This window comes from Phycodurus eques, chromosome 23 (genome assembly GCF_024500275.1).
Source record: "Phycodurus eques isolate BA_2022a chromosome 23, UOR_Pequ_1.1, whole genome shotgun sequence".
Lineage (NCBI taxonomy): Eukaryota > Metazoa > Chordata > Actinopteri > Syngnathiformes > Syngnathidae > Phycodurus > Phycodurus eques.
The window spans coordinates 1,386,011-1,404,932 of NC_084547.1; the positions used below are offsets into that span (position 1 = coordinate 1,386,011).

An 18,922-nucleotide genomic window follows, 5' to 3' on the forward strand; every position below is an offset into this window, starting at 1 on the left:
TAAAGTTATTACGGTATCCTTAAAAAGTCTGAAATTCATTTTGCAAAATGGAAGCCTTAGGTACCATCCGCCTTTTAAAGGTCTTAAAAATGCAACCGACACGTGAGAAGACTAAAACGGTCCACCTGTCCTTCGTATCTGGTCCGTTGTGCACTGGATAAGCTATTCCATCTTGTAATACCACTGTGTCCCTAAAGAGGCAGTAGTGTGCTGTTTTGTAAGTGGTGTTGCGTCAAAATAACTTTCCGAGATACAACGGTGATTCTCTCACTCCCCCTTCGTGGTTTCCGTATTTAACGCGGTGTGGACGGCTTCATAAATCAGCCACTTAGCTTAATGTGCCTCTCCTTTTGGGAGGAAGTAAATAACTACTCGAAGCACATTTGTCTTTGTAACCATTTCGACTGATGCGGGCCACTGAAGATGCTGTTCAGCTAAGGACCCAAATAGGCAGGTGTGGGGATTTGGGTGGGGGAATCACTTGATCTGTTAGCATCTGTGGCTTCCTAGTGAAGAAAAGGTCAGTCAATCTTTCAAGCCTTCAGTGTCTGTCGGCGATGACTCATTTCAAAAGGGCGGGTTTGCACGAACGAGATCTTTATCGCCCGTCACATTTTGGCGCCGACTACATCCAAGAAGCTTTTTAAGTCCCTCGCTTTTAAAGCTCGGTGTACCAACAGTTGCATCATTTGGAAAACTTGAAAGCCCCGACCGGAGTCTCTCTGTCAGCGTTTTTGAAACTTCCACTGCCGGCGGCGCTAACAAATAACGCAAAGTTTTGCTAAGTGTGAAATCATATAGCGGCGCTGTTAAACACAAACTTGATAGAGGTGATTCTGCTCTGGCAGTTAAATATTTTTGATGCTGCGGTCGTGACGCATTTTTCCAACCATGGCCGATTTTTGACAAAACCAAGTTGGATCCAAATTGCACTTAAGCATTGGGAAGAAGGAGCTGAAAGCGATTTCATTTGTCTAAGCAGATAAATCATACATGTTGAGCGCGTCTCGTGCCGCCGTGATTTCATTTGCCCAAGAAGCCACGTTTACTCTGAAGGTTACAGTCTCAGCATTTCAATTAGTCACACTGCTTTTTTTTTTCTTCTTTCTTTTTCGGCAGGCGAGAACCTCCAACCAGGCTTTGGGAATTTTCTCTCAACCCATTTAAGGTGAGCCATCCCAACAAACGAGTAGAAAGCTGACGCGACTGAACGACCGACACATTGGCAGACAAAAGCGATCGTCAACAAACGTACTGCCCTACCAACAAAACGGACCGACTGACCGACAAAAACAGCATACAAATCGACTGATCAACACAGATAAACAAAAAGAGACAGAAGAAACCGACCGACCAAACCACCGACAAATTGAGCAACGCTGAAACAAACAGACAAACCAACCCACATATCAAACATTCAACTAACAAACCATGGTAACCACGGTGGCTAAAAGGCAGATGGAGACACACTGCAGTCCATCGATTGGTTGACACAATGAGCCCCTTTTCTCCTTTTTGCCCTCTACACGGGTGAAAAGCGTATGAAAGATCTTGAAAGACTTCCAGTTGCACCACATTTCAAGGAGACATTGGATCTTCCTATCAGACGATTCGAGGTGACGGATCCCAGCAATCACGTAATAAAGGTTCTTGGGGAAAAAGCTGTTTTTTTAAATGAACCACATTTCAAATCAAGCACCCTTTTGCGAATTGGAAGTCGGCAGTTCGAGGGCACCTGATGCTCGCTGGGTTGGATTGGACGGGAATGGCGAGGGCGGTGGGTGTCTCGTCTGACAAGAGGACAGAAGCTGTCATCTGGAAAACAATTTGTGCCCACGACTGAAAGCCGAAAGCTATATTTTACAGCGTGGCTTCAAAATGGCTTTTGTGGGTCCGGGTGGCTTTTTAAATAATGCAATCGGTTAAAAGCTCTCTGTAAATGCGATTCTCATATGGCCTGAGGAGCGGCAAAGGATCTCTTTTTCTTTTATGGAAAGAATGTTATCATTTTTGCGGCATCTAGATCACGTCTTCTTTTCTTTGACGCTTTGATTGAACGTGTACTCGTGTCACTCCGAGACCTTTTTATCTGCCCTTTTTCATTAACGGTCATTTAAAGGAGCGATCATATGACCTTTGCTTCCTGAGAAAACCTTGACTATTTCGATGAATTTTTTTTAATTATTATTTTTTTAAAAGCTCGGTAGACCGGATATCTCTTTACCCGCTATAAAGATTCTCAATAATGGATCTTATAAATCTAGCTTTTGATTTGCACGCACTGGTTCACCAACATCTCGTGGGTTCTCCCGTGGCCCTCCAACACGGTGTCAATCCGTCACCTCCGCCTCCCCCTCTGTTTTGATTAAAAGTCATCGGAGGCACTCGTTTGCACGGTCATGCATTGAGCAGTATAGTTTGTCTACTCTCTTCCCCTGCCTGCCTGAAAGTGCCGTCTCATTGGCAAAACGCACAAGTTCACCCTCTAGACGCCAGGCTGACAAAATGATGGATCGGATCTTCCATTATTGGATTGTTGATCTATAGTCACGCCTCCTTTCGTCCTCGCCGTCAGAGTAGATATTGGCATTTGCCACTCAGGAGGCTGCACCCCACATTCCCCACTGCCCCCTCGAGTCCCATAACTGCTGATTAGTCAAAGGTGCCCTGACCTGTGGAATAATTCATGTTCAGCATTAGGGTCTTTACTCGGCGGAGGTGAGCGTAGCGGGTCGGGCAACAGGGGTCTTGACACCCTGTGAGCAGAGAAGGTCTCAGACAGATCAAAGTTAATGTTTGCCCGGGTTAACCTCCCATACCTGGGAACGGGCAAGGGATTTGTGTCTTGGCATTAGGTAAAGCCTTTAACTCATTCACTGCCAGCCTTCCCAGTTAACATGGATATTTGACTCCTAAAGCCGTCAATGGCATTGAATGTGTCAATTACTTCTTAATTCATTTGTTCCTAGCTTTTTGGAAAAATCCATCTGATCGACCCACAAATGTTTGTTTTGTATGTTTTTGGTACTTTTATTGAATATTTGTATATTTTGTCCGTAAGGATTTTGTCAATTTTTTAATTTAATATATATATATATACTTTTTCTTCTAATAGTTTATTATAAAAAAGAAAAATACAGTTATAAAACACAGTTATAAAAAAAAATGTGTCTACTATCCATCCATCCATTTTCTACTGCTTATCCGAGGTCGGGTCGCGGGGGCAGTAGCTTAAGCAGGGACGCCCGAGGCGTTCCCAGGCCAGCCGAAGGACGTAGTCTCTCCAGCGTGTCCTGGGTCGTCCCCGGGGTCTCCTCCCGGTGGGACGTGCCCGGAACACCTCACCAGGGAGGCGCCCGGGAGGCATCCGAAACAGATGCCCCAGCCTCCTCATCTGGCTCCTCTCGATGTGAAGGAGCAGCTACAGCTCGTGACCATAGGTGAGGGTAGGAATGTAGATCGACCGGTAAATCGAGAGCTTCCCCTTTTCGGCTTAGCTCCTTCTTTACCACAACGGACCGGTACAAAGTCCGCATCACTGCAGACGCTGCATCGATCCGCCTGTTGATCTCCCGTTCCATTCTTCCCTCACTCCTGAACAAGACCCCAAGATACTTGAGCTCCTCCACTTGGGGCAGGATCTCATCCCCGACCTGGAGGGGGCACGCCGCCCTTTTCCAACTGAGGACCAGGGTCTCTTCCCCCACCATCGGAGCCAACTCACCACCAGGTGGTGATCAGTTGACAGCTCGGCCCCTCTCTTCACCCGAGTGTCCATGACAAGCGGCCGCAAGTCCGATGACGCGACCACAAAGTCGATCATCGAACTACGACCTAGGCCCCACCTCCAGGCCTGGCTCGAGAGGGGGGCCCCGGTGACCCGTGTCCGGGCAAGGGAAACCTGAGTCCATTTTTTGTCGTCATCATAAGGGTCTTTGAGCCGTGCCTTGTCTGGTCCCTCACCGAGGACCTGTTTGCCATGGGTGACCCTGCCACGGGCATAAAGCCCCAGACAATTTAGCTCCTAGGATCATTGGGACACACAAACCCCTCCACCACGATAAGGTGACGGCTCAAGGAGGGGTGTGTCTACTAATTTTTTTTTCAAATAGCTACTTGACAATAAAAATATTACACTATTATTCATCATGTATTTGATATATTTTTTTGTAAAGATTTTTATATTTCAGTTGCTAATATTTGTATTTTTCATCTTTTTTCAAATGTTTTTGTTGGTTATTTTTGTACTTTTCATGTTTTTGTATAATATATATATATATATATATATATATTCTCCTAATTTTGGCATTTAAATTTTTTCTTTCGTGTTTGGCGCTTGTTAAGAGTGCCCAAATGATTTGCCGCAGAGCAAATCCCTGCCGTAATTTCTTTGGCATTATCACCAAAATTCTGATAACCATGATCATGTCTGCACACTATCATCATAATACGACATTTTCAAAGCGTTTCCTCCTTAGTGCAGCCATTTTTTTATTTTTTATTTTTTGCAATTTGAGTCACTATGGCGGCTTGCTCATCTGATAGAGGAAACGGAGAAAATCATTGATTCCATTTAAGCCCCGTAGATTGTTGAGATATGGAGATTGTTTTCAGCGTCATTATCCAACACTCAAACTGGCGTCACGTCTCCAGAGATGGAAAAAATCGGAAGTTCTATAATGAAGTGCAAATAACCACTGCTGCTTGCTCTGTGTTTTCATCCACAGGCAAGTTCCAGATAAAGTGAGGATTAGCATTAGTGTAGGTAATTATGAGCATGATTGTACATTTTTGTGGAGGGTGGGGGGTGGATGGGGGTCTTTATCAATGCGGGTGTTTTATGCAAAAATATGCTGGTAAGTGAAGCTAAATGAAAACAAGTCATTTTACTTTCAAAGTAGCTCGGAGGCAAACGGCTCCTTATGAAACTTTGATTCCAACCCGCTGACGTTAATCCCCCTTTTCGTGGCTCCGTGCTCTTAACGGCGCATTAATCGATAATGAACTCAATCTAGCCACATTAGATCCCCATCAGGGATATATGTGAATGCTTTCTCCCCCCCCCCCCAAAAAAAATAAAAAAAATAAATCTAGAATTTATTGAGTGACATGCTCTGACAGAGATACAGATCACCCCCAGCCCCCACCCTGACAAAAAGATAATAACGCAAGCAGCTATGAATGCGCGCTCTCACCCACTTTTTCATGGTGGAACATTGAAATGTCTTCTGAGCCCCGTCGTCAGTGGTGCAAAACAGTGATGAATTGATGCCCACCCCTAAAAATGTTTATAATTACCGATATTAATAATTGTGGAAATCAAAATAAACACTTTGACTAGTTTCTTATTGCCAAAGGGAAGAGCACAAAACAACCAAAAAAAACCATGCACCGGTAAGTTTTTCAATTGTGAACAGCAAACCGTGAACCTTGCATTCGAACGTTGAGAGAAAGTCACCTGTAAAGGTTGTAGTGCATTTCAGGTGCATCCTGAAATTGCACCTGAAAGTTTGAAGAAGGTGGAAACTTGAATTTTGAAATACTAGTCCTGGGACTTTTGTGACACACCTCATCCGCAAGTATTTTTCCGAAATGTTAATGAGCCCAGACACTAGCGCAACGCAGCCGTTTTAGCGGTAGCTATAACTTCCGAGCCGGGTACATATTTCCCCATAAAGGTTGCCGTTATCAGTCTTTTATACTCGCGTCGGCTTTGTCTCCCTCTCTCCGAGACCATTTTCTGACAGGAAGTATTACCGCCATTACAGATCACGAGATACCCCTGTCAAAGGGATCCGACTGATCGCATGGCGGGACAGGAAATGCTGCGCGGCGCCAGCTCAGGGACAGTCAAATGGCTTGAAATAATAGGGTGCGCGCCGGGGGCCTTGACAGATAACTCAGAGGAGGCCGCACAATAGGCGATGGAACAAGCAGGAAATGGCTTTGTGTCGCAGCCGTCGCCTCCTTTCAGATGATAGCGCGCGTCACGCTGTGGACAAATATCCACGCAGGGATGGATCAAAAGCAACGCGCACGCAGGCGCCCATTACCAGTTGTATTTCTGTTGGGGTTTCTGCTTAACGAGCTTTTAATAAGAAATCATTCTCATTGGAATTAAAACATCCATCAAAACAAGCAATTTACCTGCAATTAAAAAAAACATTAACGCATCATTAAACGTTCACACTGGCTTGTTTGTCTTTTTTTTTTTTTTCTTTAGGGATGTCAGAGGCGGCGGCGGCGGCGGCGGTGCGCGCTTTCAGATTTTGGAGCAATGCTCTCCAGGAGGGGCGCAGTATTCAAAATGTAGTGACAGAATTAATTAACTGGGTTTTGTCGCTGCGACGAATTCGGATGATTTGCCGCTATTTTCTCGAAACTCTTCCGGCCGTTACTCCGTCGATTCGTCTGCGGGGGAAAACAAAGCCCCCAGCCTTCATATTTATGACTGGGGGCGCCTTGATACACACCGCGTGATTCACAAGCGCTTTTGAGAATAACGCCTCATAAACCATCGACGCGGCAGGCGGAAAAAGTAAATGTAATGACTGGCGATCTCGGGCTGCCGGCGAAGCTTGATTTCCATTTCGAGGTCAGATGGCGTAATGAATTAATAGATTGGCGAATGGTTCATAAGTGGGGGACGGGGCGCGCTATTGGTGTGTGGGCGTTGGAAAAATTCCACATCAGTCCGAAGCCGTTTGACCTTCAGCTGTTGCCACTCTGGCGCATATCACCCTTGCAGCCCCCACGGCGACTCCAATAAATGAAAAACGCCTGCCGCCGGTTTCGGGATGAATCAGCAGTTTGTGGCGGGGCTTGATTCAATTTTATCTAGATTTCAGAAAACATTTAGACCAACCAATTAAGGAGGCGGCTGACCGGAGCCACCGGCACTCAATCCGTCAGGCTGTCTGAAAGGATCACGCGGGACGACGCTAAAGTGGTCAATATGTTGGCCACCACAGAGGAGACCGTCTTCGGAAAACAAGGATCCCCAAACTGTGGCGCGTTGACAGCTGAGGGTGCACGGGCGTCCTGCGGGTCTCGTCGCAAAATAGGGTCCTAACCCTCGTTTATTGCGAGGGTTACGTTCCAGAACCCCTCACCCACCCCGCGATCCATGAAAATCCACAAAGTAGCGACCCTATATTTATTTAGATTTTTCAATCTTTTATGACCCTCCCCACACTCTTATTGACCTTTCCAATGGTCATAGAAATACTTCTTATTGAGGTCATTTGCTCCATCAGGTCAACCTTTTGAACTTTTAAACTGAAACTTTTTGTTTTCATGTACAAGTATTTTCCCTTTAGTGGTTCAAATAAACGGCAGTTCATGCCCTGAATTTTGAACAATGATGACGTTTAGAGTAAGGAAACGTAACATTAGATTTCTAAACTGTTAACAACTTGCCATAAAAACCTCCCTGACCTGAACAAGACAAACGGATTTCATTTTCGGATTCAGCGATGCAAAACATAGGCGGCGTGCTTGTTTTTTGAAATTTTATTATTAGTAGTAGTATTAGTATTATTCAAGTGCTATGATAAAAGTCAAATAAACATAAATATTTTGCATCATACAAAATATGCATGTGAGGTGCAGGTATTAGTTTTTTTGTCCACTTTGAATGAGTTTGGCTTTAAAAGGCGGAAGCCTGGCCTGTCGAGACAGCTGGGAGTCAGCGAACGAACGTGTTTTTGGCTCAGGATTGCGGCGGGCTGTCATCTGGCAAACCGTTAGCCAGTCTGCGTGTTGAGTGACTCTGGATGAGCGCCACTTGCGGCCCCGTGCAGTTCTGCGTTTATTTTGTTACCGTGTGTTCGGTAAAGCAATTGCAAGTGCACCGGGGGGCTGTCCTCTCTCCTCGACCACCTGTGGAGACTAACGGTAGTAGACGATATATCGGATTAACTAATTAACGCTGTTTACTGTAGACTTGCAGTTGTGTGATGAAATCGTCACGGCGGGTCGGTATTACGTTTTTTTTTTTCCCCCCAAGGGTGACGTTTGTCGCAAAATGAGGAGGGTGTCTGTTTTCGTAAAGGCTGCACTAGATCAACTGTATGCATGATGCTGCAGTGCATTGGGATTGCTGGCGAGTACTGGCTGTGTCCTACGTGTGACAACAATCTCCCGTATTCGCCGCTCCCGCCTTCCCGTTAACGAGTCACCTCGCCCCTTTGTATTCGGGCTGGCCTTCTTAATTACTTGCCGTCCCTTTCGGACTGTAAATGGACTTTTAATGTCATTCTGTAATCAGAATGCATCCTGTTCACTGGCCTGACGCCCCCCATTTATTTACAAAGGACCCATGCATTATTAATCTGATTGTGTTTTTTGTTTGTTTGTTTTGTTTTTGTTATTACGTACAAGATCGTGAGTGTTATTGCACCGGGTGTATCTTTTAACATGCACGCGTTTAATGTGATATTTATAGACGTGGCCGCTTTGGAGCGCGATATTGAGGCAGTTGTTTGTGCCCGGATACTAATTATGCGCTTTTATGACGAGACCTTTTGATAACGCCACTAAATCCAAATGGCAAATGTGACGCCTGAGCTGTATGCCATCATTGCGCTATGTTTTACACCGTTGGCCGGCTTTCCAAAATGATGCGAATAAATGTGCGTCATTGTCATGGGAGTCCTTTGGTAGTGTCGTGGTTTGCATACTTTTTGGTCCTGGGCAGGTGTCGACAAACTTTTGTGCTCAAGGGCAACGTTGTATCTTTTAACATAAGTCACTCATAGTTGAGTGGAGAAAAAAAAAAAAAATGGAAGTCAGAAATCAGTTGTGGTTTCAGTTTTTTTTGTACAGGTATTTTGTTAAATGTCTTTTCTTAACACGGGTCATCAGAAAGTGACCATTCCAAGTGGTTCTTTTTCAAGCTCCGTCTCGGGTGCACATCCAAGTTTGGTTTTTCCTGTTTTTTTCCGGAGGGTCGGGACGGTTCCCAATGACCGTGGAGAGTTGCAGCGACCCAAGGCCCAAGCTGTGACGAGAACCCAGAACTACGATCATTTCTCAAACCCTTAACAAGAGTTATTTCGTCTCATCTGTTCTCAGCAAACATTCCAAACATGAGACCATTCTTGGAAAGGTCACAGTTGAAAAGTCACTCCAGGGTCCTTCAACGCATTCGCTCAGGTGTCGCAGATACCTTGATTCAATATGTCAGCATCGTTTTCATCCCACCTCACGGTGACCGCGGGCTCTCGGTACTTCACAACTGGGGTGTTAGCATCTACCAATGTTATCTTCGGTGCAGCCGAGATACTCCGAGGCATTTAGGCCAGCGGTCCCCAACCACCGGGCGACAATGAGAGTCTGAAAGAGGTTTTATTTTGAAAATCAGGTGCAGTGGCTTGTGCCTCTGAACACATGTAATCACACATGTAATTTTTCTTTGCATGCTAGTTTCTCCAAATATGGCTTTTACGTGCAACTGCTCTTTAGCGCAAAAAGGGTTTGGGATGTTTTAGTGCTTTCACGTCTTTGCGGGTTTTTTTCATTTCGGTCAAAGTTCATTCGTTTACATTTTTTTGCACGAGTAACATGCCTTTGCCTCGACATGCTACCCAGCGTACGTGATTCGCTCGTACTGTGGACCGAGGGACAGCGGCGGCGGACTTGCACTGTGTGCGTTTACGCTGATCGCAGACGGAGGCGTCTTGAATTACGGATTGGCCACCTTCGAGCGTTGTACGTTTTCATGACCTGGCGGCGGTTGAAGATTGCGTTCAATCTTTGGATGCGGTTGGTAAACTCTCCAGGAGGGCACACACCCTCGTCACTTTGTACAACATTGGGAACACGAAGAGACACTCGGACAGAAACGCAGTCAAAGAACCAAATGAACGACTTGAATGTGCTGTTACTTTTCCGAGCCAAACTCTTATCCACACTGAAAGCCTTCAAAAAAACCTTGCCTTAAAAGGCCCAGGAAGTCCGCCATTTTGGTTTGAAGCAGTCATTTTAGGGTTATTTCCAAGGACGAACTTGTCTTACAGATTTTGTCCTTTTGCTACCAAATTTAAACGTAATGTACTGTAGACGAGGCCGATGGGCGACGCTAAATTGCAAACCATCTGAGTCGGCGAAGTTTGATGACTCTTCATTAAAACCAAAAAACTAAACTGATAAACCTTGGAATTTGTTTTCTTTTTGGGGTGGATTTTGGAGCCAGTTTAACTTGGCATTACGAAATTCGGAAGGGATGTTTGTCATGACCTGACCGACAAAAAAGGCCTCAAAAAGCCATGGGGTGAAACACAAAAGAAGTCCGTCATTGTGGTTTGAAATGGCCATTTTATTTTCCCTTTTCAAAGACAAACTTGTCAGCGATTTTGACCGATTGCTGCCAATTTAGAGCCACTGAGACGTATAGGCAACACAAAATTGTCGAACATTTGCTTTTTCGCCATTTTGTGTGTGTTACTCTACATTAAAAGCAGTTGTGCTGGCTTCCAAATCGACATGGCGCAGGGTTTATTTTATTTTTCAGTTTTGAACTCCCTATCAGTCATCAGCCCCCTGCCGACGTGGCGTTCGCCAGCCCACATGCGCCTCGCCGGTCCAACAGCGCTGCGATTCCAAATGACAGATACATTAAAAGGGAAATCACCGGCATAACGACTTCTGTCATCTCCCATAACGTCCTCATCCATCAATTAGGTGCTTTCCAGTAAGTAGGGGATGAATATAGGGCCAGACGTTTGATGACTTTTGCACAGGAGGAATCAAAACTGCGCTGCACAACCCGCACCCCCACCCCGCACTCAGGGAAGGCGCATAACCACTGCAAGCATTCTGAAGGAAAAAAAAAGCATCGGGAATTGTCAAAAACCCTCAAAAAGAACCCATGCCCAAAAAGAAACAGGAAGTCAGCCATTTTGGGTTGAAACGCCTATTTTGGCCACATCCTGGTGCCCTTCAAAGACAAACTCAAACATGAGAGTTCATCGGAGCTCCCAAATTTGAACCACGTTTACTAGACAGATGAAAGGTGGTCATTTGCAAAACATTCAGAGTTTTCATCATTGCGTGTTAAATTCAAAGTAACTGCAAGGCTTTAAAATGTCACTTCATTATATATTGTGTAGTATACCGTCGGCAGACTCCAGGTTCATTTGGAAAAGAGTGTCATCTCAAAAGCGATGAATAATGTGACCCAAAAAGCATTTACCACTTGTTCGACACGCAGGGTGAGGGGTGGGTGTGCGCACTCATCTCAATTATCTCCACTTTAATTGTTATTTATCACCTGTCAAGTGATGCAAATTAGCATAGCAGACAGCGCGGCAATTGCTTCAAAACAGGAGCGTTTGTTTTGTAATTATTGGCGGACCGTGTCGTCCGCTGCCAACCGCGCCATATCGAAAGATTATCAGACAGACAGACATTTCTTATTCCAAAGGGAAGCTCGGGCTCAAGTCCGGGAGATGCTCCCGAACCAGATTTTTGGGGCATTTTTACTAACACAGCAAATATGGTTTGCCAAAGGTGAGATTGATTTCACCTACATCATGTTTGCGCGTTTATCCTTACCGACTAGCGTTTTAACCCCCCCCCCCCCCCCCTCCCACACACACACACACACACACACCCCACTCCGGGGGGCGGCTCACGGTGTAATTGTGAGATGATTTCAGCGACGTCCGTTCGCACATGCTCCCGCCGCCGTCAGCGAGCTTTACATGTCACGGCCCATTACGACGGTTTCGGCCGGTGTCGTTTGTTTGCGCGCGTTGACGTGATGAAAAGAATCCGGATAAGCTCTCTGCCTTTGGGACCAGAAGGTTGCTTGCAAATAAACGGCGAAAAATGTGAGCGCAGTTTGCATAGCGTGTTAAGCAGAGCTTTTAAAGTGCCGTCAATAGCTGCGGCCTGCTATCGAACCCCCCGCGCCAATGGATACATTATGTAGATTGCGTTTGAGCTATCTAGGCCTTAATAAAAGTCCACGACAACCAATGTGTGGCTCCGGTTGTACATTTCAGATATCGATCCTCCGAGGTAGTAAAATCCGACTAAGGCGGCATATGCCCGTGACAAGGTGTTGCTATGGAGACGCTTAGCCGAGAACCTGCGGCGGCTCATCTGTGCATAGTTTATGCAAACGCGCAAGATCAACAACAACAACAACAAAGAAAGTGTGTCTCCCCCGTTGTCGTGTGTTTCCATTACAAGAAATAGAAATCAATCAGTCAATTTAAAAATAAATAAATGGGCATCTTGTCGTGGTTCGCGAGGATTGCTATCAATCAATCAATGATTTGTAGTTGCGATGGGGGAATCTCTCTCTTTGAATGTTCTGAACTCCTCTTAACATCTAATAGACCACACGTTGTTTTGGTGGTACTACTGGTCGTGTCTTGTGCGATTGCATTTCGCGCAGGCATGAAAATAAGTTAACCGCTGTTTTATTAGTGTTGATTGCTGACAGGTAATCACGCGTTCATTCTTCAAAAAGTTTTTTTTTTTTTTTTTTTTTTTTTTTCAAATGCAAAGTAGACAAGCGCAATTGACCATTAATTGCATCATTAAAATTCTGATAAAACCTATGAAGCCCCTTTTTTGTAACATCAGTCAATATGGTAATTTTAACATTTACTGCCAAGCCACGTTTCCCCGTTTCTTGATTCTTCTCTCCTCGACTTGAAACGCACCGCAGCTGCTCTAAAGGACAAAAGGCACCGGTCGCACATTTCCAGAGGATATGGAAATAGTGGAGCAGGCCTTAATTATGATATTTATAACATTGTTTTTTTTTTTTTTTGGGGGGTGGGGGGGGGGGGGGTATTATGCAAAGACACTTACAGATTTATGATGTCCACAAATTACAAATAGTGTCAGAGGCTTTGATTATTATATTTATTACTTTTTTTTTTTTTTTTTTTTTTTCTTAACGATCAACCAAATGGAACGAGACAAAATAGGTCGTGGGTACACACGTTGTTCCGAGCTCGCTACAGATCCATGATCACGATGGAGGCTTTATTTATGATGATGTTTTTACCAACAAAAGGAATTGGCTGGTAGCTGGAAGCCGAATCCGTGTTCACGCCGTATCAATGACACATGAAACAAAATCGCTTTTGCCAATGAATTACAGACTCTTACAGTAATATTGTGCTATTCTTCCCACTAAATGCTGCTGGGAAATTTTTCCGCGTCAGCCCCCCCCTCCCTCCCCGTCTCCGTTCCTCATCTTCATCCGGACTAAAAATAAAGCTGAGTCGCATCCAGGGAAGGTCAGTATGGATTAGGGAACGCCGCACCCCCACCCGCGGAACAGATTTGTTTGTTGTCCGGCCCGATGTCCGATCAAGAATCAGCGAGGGAAAGTGCCTTTCTCAGCAGGACGGCACTTCCCGTCAATGATAATCCGATGTTGCTGTTCTCGGACACGGCCTTCAGTATGTCGTGGAGAGTTTTCATTGAAAAACAAATCTGTATTTTACGTTTAAGCCCTTGTAGTTAATGGGCTGAATTCCTGAATGCGTGTCTGTCTAAATTCCTAAAGTCCTTACTTCATTGCTGACTCGTCACCTTGTAGCCAAATTGGGCATAACAGTCAACTTTTTCATCACTCTTATCTATCGGGACAAAATTTAGGATTGTGAGTTCTGCCTGGCAGAAACTTTGCAAAAAAAAACTGGTCTTAAAAAAAAAACAAGCAAAAATTAATTAAATGCATAATTAAAATATTATCAAATTCAAGCAAAACTATCTGGCAGCAGAACAGGAAAATTAGACTGCTTGAAGCAAGTGAAGGGCTTTCCCGCAAAAACTGCCTGGTAAGAAGAAATATCTTGTGAGACAAAGAACAAGCATATTTTGCTTTGTCTTGACAGATTAAATCTTAGTTTTTGCAGTCTGGAGAAAAAAGAAATGTAGGCAATTCCTGTTGTTACGAAAATGCTTGGCTGGCCTTTGCCATCCTGAACTTTTTCTTTGCCTTTTTTTTTGCGTGCCACTCACTGTGTTCATTTTGTTGACGGTGTCTCACTCAACTAACAACGCTGTGGAATGGACACTAACTCAGCAAGACAGCTTTAATAAGCGAAATGACAACCAATGAATACAAATGCTTTGTTCCCATCGCGCAGATTTATTTCCTCAGGTATTCATCGTAGGGTGGAATAGAACCCCTTTTAAAAAAACATGAAATGAAATTGAAAGGCCAAATGTCGAATCGTTTTTGTAGAGCCGGCCGTTAATTATGATGCGCTGTAATTGAAATGCACGTCTTTGGGGGCAAGCCAATTATCGGATGGGAGTGAAAGCTTGGCAGCTCCCGGCCCGTTTGCTTTGTGGAAATAGGCGACACCACACCCCTTGACTGCTTGCTTGCCACCTCTGCCATCCAAGTCTCATCTGATCACATCATATTTGCCGCAAAATTGAGCCACGGGTCGAAAGGAGGCATGAGGTGGGAAATGAGGATTCTGGATGGCGGTCTGTCAGGCAGCCGCAGTGCCTCGTGGGACCTTCGACGAACAATAGCCCCCGTTGCCATCTTCGCCAGGCAACTGATTTTGCGCTTCCCTGTTGCCATCTTTGCCAAAGGAACTATCACCGACGCCGCCCCGGCTGAACAACCAATCTCGCGCTCCAGTGTGAACAATTTCGCCCAACAACCGTTGGCGCCGCCTCCTCTCGGTCGCCGTCTTTGTCGGAAAACTGATCACGCTTCCAAAGTTGACAATTTCGCCCAACTAACCAAGCCCTCCCAAAACATGGCTTCTACAAGTGGAGCGATGAATCAGCGTTGGACGTTTCCATGGAATGCCTGATTACCGACATCCAACCCCAATGTGGCTCGTGACACAAGTCAATGCCGCCGATGAGAGGGAGGCCCGATTGCCCTTTCTTCTACACCCTTGTGACCTTTTTAAAATGTGGAGATTGGCTGGCGGACCTCAAAGACGATTATGCGGCACGTTAAAGAGATGACAAATCCGGGAGAAAAACGAACTTCGGAACAACCTTGAAGACGACTTCAAGTCGGCTTCCACTTTTTGACTTGTGGCTGCAAACGCAGCAACATCCGGCTAATTTCGCCGCTGATTTTCCATTTAAGTGATGGAAAGCGGGCTTCAACACCACCAACCCTGCCCCCCTCCCTCCCCCCACCAACCCCTGGCGGCTCACTTAAATACACTTGCCCTTTCAGCCCCACTTACCTAATAGCTGTCAGCACATCGATCAACCCCCATGCTGTCGGTCACCTCCCGTGTGCCAAGTGCTGATGAGCTAGGACAGGCGAGCGCTTCCGCGCGTGGCGTTGCTCACAAGGTACCGGCATCCGTGACCTTTACAAGTTTAGACCATAATTTAGCCGAGATTAGCTGAGGCCAACATGTAAATTATCCAGGAGAAAGGGCAGAAGTATCAGTTCCACCTTAGTTTGGGTATAACTATCTTCTGGGAGGCGTTGTTGCGGAGTAGAGCAGAAAACCGTTCGGAAGTATTCAAGACAAATTAAAGTTAACACAAACGCAACACATCAAAATAATAGGACTCGGGGGGGAATCGAATAACTCGGTGAAGTCAAAGGAAAATTTCTGCCTGAAGCGCCGCCGGAGCCAAAAAAACATTTCAAAAAATTGCGCCAGGAACCATGTTTGCGCCGCTGAATCAATGTTTCACACGGACATTTATTGCAGACGGACGCAGTGTTTGGCCTCTGATAAACTTTGCCCAAAACGACTTTTTAAGACACTGTTAACTGTGTAATGTACATATAACATGATTTACGCGTGAGCTGAAGGGTAGCGTTTTTTGTTTTGTCTTGTTTTTTTTACCTAAAATGGTCACCGCTAGCGCGCTAATTAGCCTTTCAGCATTTTACTGTCTCAAAACAGTGTGTCCACCCAATGTATACCGTACACTCTGTTACCAATATAAGCAGTTTAAGGATCGAAGTCCATCCCTCATGAATGAGAATAAAATGCACTTTGGAAGTAAAATAAATAAATAAATAATCGTGGATCGCAATCATACAAAATGACGAGGACAAGTACCCCTGGAAAAAGACCCTAAAAATGGCCCCTTCCAACCAAGATGGTCTTTGGGGGCGCCTTAACTCCCTGTTCAAGTCCCAGCTCGTAGTCATGTCATCAGCATAGCTCATCGCTGGCTTCGTAGTCGTCACGTAGCCTGCGATCTCAAGGACGACTTTTCGCTTTTTGCTGCCTCTGAGACCCGTTATTAAAGCAACACAGTGAATCGGCTTGATTAGATTACCTCCCGACCTTGACCCCCGTGCGTGTGCCTGTCTGCGGGGGAAGGACGATCTCAATGTGGGAACACATCTGCTTCTTGAATAGGACTGCTCTAATGTATTAGATCTACAAGACTCTCCCGGGGTTGTTTTTGTTGACCTCCGACGATTTTACCGCGGGCACATTTTTAATCATGAGCGAAGATGAGTCACCGACGCTCCACCGTACTTACCCGACGTCTCATACGTGGTTACTTCTTCCATATCTGTAATTGCTAAATGAATTTGTGCAAGGTGTTTGTGAAATTCCAAGTCAGTGCAAGGGGTTTGTGACAATTGAATTGAATATTCAGCGAATTTGAAAGGTGTGACTAATATGTTAAGTCAGTGTATTTTTGCAAGATGTTTCTGAACTTTTTTATTTTATTTTTTTCTCTCCTCTCTAAGTGGGCAAATTGTTTCTCGGCATTGGTTTGTTTGTTTGTTTTTCTTTTCGTTGTCAAGGCATTTGTGAAATTCTGTTCATTTTTAAAGGCAAGCGAGTGTTCCAATTTCCAGATTTTTGCAAGGTATTTGTGAAAGTTTAAGTCAGTGGATTTTGGCAAGACGTCTGTGAATGTTCAAGTCAGTGACTGCTTCAACGTTTAATGCTACTATTGCTATTACTGTTGTATGAGACATGCCAATGAAAAGACATGGTTGCCTTCAACCGAGGAGGTTAGATTGAGGTAAATATTTTCGGGACGTCAAAGTGTCCTCCCTGACCCGCGGGAACAACATTTACTCTGTATCGAGACTTTAAAAGCCTCCAAAACAATTTGTGGTGAGTGAAATTTGTAGCGCGGTCAGGGCGCGTTGCTCTACAAATGAGTCACCATCACAAAGACTGCTGCTTCTGCATCCGCCGTCTTTTTTTTTTTTTTTTTTTTAAGAGCTCCTCAATTGAGTCTCTCTAGTCACGTAAGGTGAGTGGGCGAATGGAGGTTGTGCGGTTTTCTCCGCCGGCCTGTCGGTTTCACCAGCGAGCGCGCCGCTCGCTTGCTCCTCCAGCGAAGACACCCGCTGTTCTCGTCTTCAAACTTTGCCGTCGGCCCTGTAATCAATCACCCGCTGTCAAGACCGAGTCGTATTGATCCGGGCCAGTAGGGATCGGCTCCTCTGTTCTAAGATTTACAGTACTGAAGTATTTTTTTTGCTTTGTTTTTTGTTCTCGATGCTTTATTTCAACATATCCATCCATCTGTTTTCCCAGATAGGATCGAGCCAGAGACCGGAGTCCAAACCAACTGACCAAGTACATCGTGGCCTGCTTGCCGGTTGGTCGCAATGCCGAGACGTGCCAATTGGATATGGCGCTAGGAAGTCAGGTATGTAAATCACTACGCTACTGATTGCCCAAGCAAAGACACCAGAACAGGTATTGCCCAACATTTTCTGTTTAGGGCCCAAATTGGGCATATGTGAAATTTGAAGTCGGCGAATGCTTGCAAGATATTTGACATTTCAAAAGGAATTGTGAAATGTTCAGTTGGAGTTTTGCAAAAGCATTTGTGAAATCCTTTCAAGGCATTTGAAAACTCAAAACACGTTCGTAAACTTTGAAGTTCAGTGACTTGTTGCAAGGCGATTGTGAAATTTCAAAAGGTGTTTGTCGCATTTTGCGACATTTTAACTGTGAATACTTTTTGCACACATCCCACAGTCACGCGTTTTCCCACTACGATGTCAACATCGGCTTGATGATCAATCAAAAAAAGAAGTTCCCTTTTTCCCTGAGCGTGTTTGACGTGCGGACGTCTTCATTTGGTTCAATCGGTGCATCCGTAGCTGCTTTTTGATCCTATCCGTGTCAGAAATTTGCATCAACAAATTTCTCCCCCCAAATGGCATTTTTGGCACGTACGTGTGTACTCGCTATTAATGTCGGTAATTTCAACAGAGATAAGTGGCGGTGGGGGCAATCGTTTTTGTGTCACAGGCTGAGCGCCGGAACGTCAGCTTATTGGTTCCGCTTGAATTATTCATGTGAAGCACAGGATTGCCGCTTAGGTACGCGGTCCGTGTCAATGCCGCTCGGGGAGAATGATCCACCGCAGCCAACTCTTCCACATCAGCAGAAACACTAAGACCACGAGATCTTTTTTACGGTTTTTCCTCTGTTGTCGCCGTGGTCTACCACACGGATGTTTTTTCTTCCCTCTGCGCAAAAAGGGCATTTGTTAAAAAGTCATTAAAGCCGTTCGTTGCCATTTGAAGCTAAATAGTTCACGTGTCCTTTAAGGAAAGTGAGCGAATTTTTGGGAGGCGATTGTGGAATTTCAAGTCAGTGAATTATTTTCAAGGCGTGCGTCAAATTTGGAGTGAATGAGGTTTTGCTTTCAAGGCATTTGTAGAATTTCAAGTCAGTGATTTTTCGCAATGCATTTCTGAAATGTTGTCAAAATTTTTCAAGGGGATTCTGAAATTCAGGTATTATTTTATACAAGGTTAGTTTAAGAAGACCTGTGGAAATGTTGAGTGAATTTTTGCCAAATCTTAAGCGAATGAATTCTTTGTGGAGTGTTTCCCCCCCCCCCCCCCCAAGTGAATACATTTTCGTGAAAAATTGTGAAAGGCATCTGAAATTTTGTGTTTTTAAAGTGGTTTTGTGAAATTTCAACTCAGTGCTTTTAAGCAATGTGCTTG

General features: G+C 44.9%; 1 protein-coding gene across 1 annotated transcript in view; it reads left to right on the forward strand.

Moving 5' to 3' along the window:
- The first annotated feature begins 486 nt into the window (after positions 1-486).
- Positions 487-18,922, forward strand: part of elavl2 (ELAV like neuron-specific RNA binding protein 2) — a 57,064-nt gene continuing 38,628 nt past the window's right edge. Inside the window, exons 1-3 of the mRNA XM_061669204.1 lie at positions 487-520; positions 1,120-1,168; positions 17,490-17,604. The gene's annotated coding sequence lies outside the window, so the exon portion shown is untranslated. The remainder of the gene's footprint in view (positions 521-1,119; positions 1,169-17,489; positions 17,605-18,922) is intronic.